Source organism: Apostichopus japonicus, chromosome 9, assembly GCF_037975245.1.
Source record: "Apostichopus japonicus isolate 1M-3 chromosome 9, ASM3797524v1, whole genome shotgun sequence".
Taxonomy (NCBI): domain Eukaryota; kingdom Metazoa; phylum Echinodermata; class Holothuroidea; order Aspidochirotida; family Stichopodidae; genus Apostichopus; species Apostichopus japonicus.
The window spans coordinates 25,975,097-25,981,172 of NC_092569.1; the positions used below are offsets into that span (position 1 = coordinate 25,975,097).

General features: G+C 38.9%; 1 long non-coding RNA gene across 1 annotated transcript; it reads right to left on the bottom strand.

The window, feature by feature from the left end:
* Window positions 1-1,598: 1,598 nt before the first annotated feature.
* On the bottom strand, window positions 1,599-5,821 carry LOC139973595 (uncharacterized). Its single transcript, XR_011795263.1, has 3 exons — window positions 5,376-5,821; window positions 3,709-3,923; window positions 1,599-1,940 (listed from the first exon to the last, which is right to left on the bottom strand). It is a non-coding gene; the product is annotated as an uncharacterized lncRNA (long non-coding RNA).
* Window positions 5,822-6,076: the final 255 nt, after the last annotated feature.

A 6,076-nucleotide genomic window follows, 5' to 3' on the forward strand; every position in this document is an offset into this window, starting at 1 on the left:
GCATCTAAAATATATCCCACAATATGATACACGATCCTTTCTTACTCATTAGAATGGGCGATCTCATATATCAAAAGGCATGCCCAGTGTATACTATAAGGGGCGATATAATTTAGGTACCGTACTGGTGGGCGATCAATACATATGTATTTTAGGTGAGAAACCGTACATGCAGCCATGTACTAAAGTAATAATTTTGAACTGTATTCTGGTAGCCAGTGCAACGATCTAACAATGGTGGGTAACGTGTGCGCATTTTGATTGCTCAAACAGCAGTTTAGCAGCCCAATTTTGAACTTTTGCAGACAATTTGTATAGGTTTTTGAAGACCAATTAAAATGGCGTTACAGAAGTCGGGACCAGATGTCATGAAGCAGGAATTAAACGTTCACTTAGTTCACGAGACAGATATTGCCGTATATATCTTATATATCTGAGGTGTACACAACAAGATTGAACACTATTTGAGATATGTTTCTTAAGGGTTAAATTTGTATCAAGGGTGATGCCCAAATGTCGTGCATGATTGCATGGATTAACAATCGCCCCGCAAAGGTTTAATGTTATGTTGGTACCTGTTCTGTCGTGATTTTGATAATAACAACAAGAATTCAGTTTTGTCAGCGTTAAGTTTGAGTTGGTTTAGTACCATCCAATTCTGAATTTCAATAAATGTGTCTTGAATTCAGTCATTCTTAGTTTGGATGTCAGTTGCAGGTTCATCTAAATTAACCTCAGTCCAAATTTGCGTATCATCTGCATACATACGGAAAGAAAGATTTGATTTAGTAAGTAGAATATTACTCAGTGGCTAAGTATAAAGAGTGAATAATAATGAGCCTAAGCCTAATTGACGCTTCCCTGATGCACACCAAAATTAAGTAGATGATCAGAAGATTGATGGGATTGAATGTGAACTCTAAATTGCCTTTAAATCTAAGGCCCGTATTATAGAAAAACCATAACAAAAATTGAAACGTGTCTATAAAGTATGCTATATGATCTATCGTACCCGAAGCCGCACTTAGGACATAGTAATACAAGAAGTCAGGGTGTAGCGGTCATTTGAATTGGTCAGTCACTCTTCGGACCGGGCAAGACGCATTATGGCACCCGTACTCTTCTTCATTGTCCTTAGAGTTTATATTACCCATTGGTTAGGTGGTCAAAGGCGTACACTGAAAACTTAAATTGGTTCACCGACTAACATAACGTTAGTCCATCTGGTGCCTCTCCCGACTAACATAGCCGTAGTCAGTTGCTATACCGACTAATTTATTCCTTAGTCAGTTGGATTTCTTAGTCGGTCATCTTAGTCCGTCAGCTTAGTCGATCAAAAATTTCTTAGTCGGTAAATGTATATTAGTCAGTTACATTAGTTGGTGACATTAGTCGGTCTTTACCGACTAATTTATATGAGCCACCGACTAGTTTATAGCAGGTTTTACATTAGTCAGGATGGTGCCTCTCCCGACTAACCTTTCTTAGTCGGTATCGACTGACTAGTTGCACTGACTAGAATCACTGAAAGAATTAAACCCGACTATTTTCACTGACTAGCATCACTGAAAGAAAAGAGAGCAGAAGAAACACAAATAATGTGTACGTTGGCAGTATTTATTTCTGATAAAACTTCTGATGTCTACAAAAGGCTGACTTTCGACAGATAGAGAAGAAATCACTGTAAATAAAATCTGAAAATCTGATTTTTTTTTTCAACAAAGTTAAGACAAGTTAATGGATCAAACATGAATCGCAAAAGTATAGCACTGCACAATAATGCAAAGTTGAATCTTGGGCAAGGGTTCCTCATGACTTTCGTTTTAAAGTGGTACCCCAAATCGACACCAGTTAAGTCTTCACGAACAAAGAGTGTTTCTCTTAACTACAAATGGCCTCCCACTTGTCTTCAGGAAGCCAAAATCTGCATCATTATTGACCTGTGAACAGAAAATATGATATACGTGTAAGCACAGATACAGATATAGCACATGATAACTCACATTATCATAAACATACATTTACATTAAAATTTTATAACATATTGGGAGGTATACATTTAAATCTAGGTCCCTCAAATTATAAGCCAGGAATAGCAGCTTTACCAAATTATTATTAGCTTTGCACAGCATAACACCAAGTTATTTCTCAAAGCTTAATAATTATGTTAATCATGTTAATAATGTTCCCAATAGACCGGGATCCCAGAGGGTTTGGTTAGCTGGGAAGGTAACCAATTGCCTGGTACATCACAATGTTCACAGTGCATTCCTGTATATGAAACCAGACGACTGGCAAACCGACTGTGGTGGGTGTGGCTGGGTGAGCAATTTTAAAGTCACCTGATAGCTAACCTAGATCAGTTTTCATGGTAACACATCAAAGTAAGTACAATATGTCAGGTATGGCCCCAAGAGCAACAAATGGCCATTGCCAGTAATAATTGGTGGTGGGGTACCCCTGCCAGTGATCTATAATTGACCCCTCAAGGCTGACCTAGGTCAGCTCATGAGGTAACCACTTGAAACCTACTGGAAAATGTTGGTTAGGGCTTCAGATACAACTGATGGGCATTGCCAGTAATTTTTATTGGTGGGGTACCCCTGCCAGTAGACCCCAAAAATGCCCATCCCCCATTGACCTAGATGAGCTCATGATGTAACCAGTTGCAAACTACTGGAAAATGGTATCACTTCATATGTAAGGGATGGGAATTTCCAGTAATTTATATTGGGGGGGGTACCCCTGCCAGTAGACCCCCAAAATGCCCATTCCCTCATTGACCTAGGTCAGCTCATGAGATAACCAGTTGAAAAATTACTGGAAAATGATAGGTATCACTTCATATGTAAGGGATGGGCATTTCCAGTCATTTACATTGGTGGGGTAACCCTGCCAGTAGACCCCCAAAATGCCCATCCCCATTGACCTAGATTAGCTCATGAGGTAACCAGTTGAAAACTACTGTAAAATGATTGGCAGGACTCTATATATATGTAAGGGATGGGCATTTCCAGTAATTTATATTAGTGGGGTACCCCTGCCAGTAGACCCCCATATGAAGTGATACCTATCATTTTCCTGTAGGTTTCAACTGGTCAAATCATGAGCTCACCTAGGTCAATGAGGGGATGGGCATATTGGGAGTCTACTGGCAGGGGTACCCCACCAATAAAAATTACTGGCAATGCCCATCCCTTGTATCTGAAGTCCTAACCAACATTTTCCAGTAGGTTTCAAGTGGTTACCTCATGAGCTGACCTAGGTCAGCCGTGAGGGGTCAATTATAGATCACTGGCAGGGGTACCCCACCACCAATAATTACTGGCGATGGCCATTTGTTGCTCTTGGGGCCATACCTGACACATTGTTCTTACTTTGATGTGGTTACCATGAAAGCTGATCTAGGTTAGCTATTACAGGGTAGGTGACTTTAAATTGCTCTCCCAGCCACATCCACCACAGTCGGTTTGCCAGTCGTCAGGTTTCATATACAGGAATGCATTGTGAACATTGTGATGTACCAGGCAATTGGTTACCTTCCCACCTAACCAAACCCTCTGGACTCCTGCTCTACAGAACAGTGAAAATTTGACCAAACTTATGAAGCTTGCACGTAAATGATATACTAGACTGTTTTTTTTTAAAACAGGTTATGAAAAGTATCTTAAATATCATTAAACAGTTGGGTACAATAGTTAAACTCACTCTTCCATCTTTTTTCTCTATGGTACTTGTTCCTTTGCTTTTTGGACCCTTGGATAAACTCTTTTGTTCTGCGAAGGGTACCAATATATCATCTTAAAACATGTCTTTAAGCCATATATAACACAGTTCTCCTCTTCTGTTGTTGCCTCCACACTGGTGTCGTACATCACAGGAAAGCTCACCCTTGACTTAGATATTTGGCTTTTCAATTCCTGCTGGAAAAAAGAAACAGCAAAGTATTCATCATTTGAAAAAAAAATAAATAAAGTTGTCACCACAAAGTTATGTGAGATTTGCTTCCACTATAGTCTCAAAAAACAATCCCAAAGTTTGAAGCAGACTGTATAAAGCTGAAAATTTGAACGAGAGTGTCATCACCATTGCAACCAGAATCAAATGCCCAGAATACAGAGATAATAAAACATGGGCTAAATCTTTGTTTGTTTTTATGATCTTTAAAAATATAAAATTTTAGAAACAGAAATGCACTGAGCCAACTTATTTATAGGCCTAATCGTTTTTAGTTGTTATTTTGCTTGCTCACATAACAAGCCTGTTTAGACCTAGGCTAGAGGAGAATCAGTACTTTGTTACACTAAGTTTGTCTTCGGTCGTTTTGATTTAGTCTTACTAGTAGTACTAAAGTATGTAATGGACCGGCGAAGACTACGGTGTAGAGAATACCCAGAGTTTTAGCAACTGCGTTAAACTGTATCATCTGATCTATTATTTACGCCAATGAGTTTCATTCAATCCAGGATCAAAAAGAGAAAACTAATTAATCTTAACCTTTAAATTTTGCTACTAAACAGATATGCTTGAATTACAAATAAATGTCAAAAAACATAATCTAAGAATCGATGCATATACATATACATAAACAGAATAATTTGAATTCGCGCAAGTGAACCCTGCACTACATTGGACAGAGAAAAAAAACGTGCAATTAGACCAAACTAAACATACTAAATTTTCCGTTACTTCTACATAAAATATCAATACAAATACAACAACTTACTCTTTTGGCAGTATACTAAAAGCACATGTTATAATAACTTCAGACTATCAAGCTTTCCTGAGAAAAAACGGTTAATACTTCTTACAGTAAGCAAGTCGACCGTGAAGGAATGTCGCAATTGTTTCCTAGGCGTGACCGGAAATTAAATACTAAAAAGTGATAAATGAAAAGGTTAAATAGAACTGAAGCGTGCATCCTGACTGCTCGCAACATATAATACCGTTGACTAGCCAACATAATTTGTTCAGACTACTGTGACTGTACGTTTGAAGGTCTAGCCTTGCTTATTCAATATCACAAAGCCTACCCATTTAGATTCACATGGGAAATTACAGGAAATCTTTACCAAATGAGTGTAGACTTCAAATAAACTATTGAGCCTTATAGTTCCAGCATTTGTTTGGGAATAAATTAGAAGATTATGTGCCACTGTTCAATCTAGCCCAATACACACATAACACATTGTTAATTGGTGTTTAGAATGCACACTTTAGTGTTGAGAATGCACTGCAGTACCCAGTAGAAGCCTATAGGCTACTCACTGTCATTGCACTTGTGTATTGCGAAACGCCAACGTGACAACGTTAGCGTTACACTAACCATAATACAGTACTAGTGCCAGTGGCCTAACAATTAACTTTAATTTTACCTTCAAGTTAAAGGAATAACAGGTAGGCCGATGATGCAGTTAATACCTCCATTCTTCTAAAGACCTTCTTGGGTGATTTACGGTTGAAAGTTGCTTAGAGTGATCGTATGAAACTATGCCAAGCCCAGCAAGCTGCCGTTGCCTCTCGGTTTCCAAATTGAAGTGAATCGAATTGAGTTAAAATACATTAGTCCGTCGACACCGACTAAGCTACGATTATAGCGTAAATCGGGTGTCCGTTTCGTTCTTATTCCATGGGTTAAAATACCTTAGTCCGTCGCCACCGACTAAGCTGCGATTATATTTTCCTTAGTCAGTGTAAACTAACTAAGAAGCAGCGATGAAACGAAGATTTTTGCTAGTCCGTGTGCATTGACTAACGTTACAGACTAATTTAACGTTAGTCCGTAGCAATATTGACTAGTTTATTTTTTCAGTATACTGGTTTTGATTAGGTCCCAAAGTTTTTTCGTGGTACCGTTACCTTTTTGGAGGCGGTGATGGCAGTGTAGTGCATGGTCATATGAATTGGCCAAGCACTCTTTGGACCTGGCAAGAAGCATTAGTGTACATTACAACGTTGTCCTTAGAGTTCGTATGACCCATTGGGGGAAGGTGGTCCAAGGCGTGCTGGTTTGATTAGGGCCCACATTGTTTTCGTTGTCCCGTTTCCTCCATTTAAGAAGTGGTGGTGTAGCTGT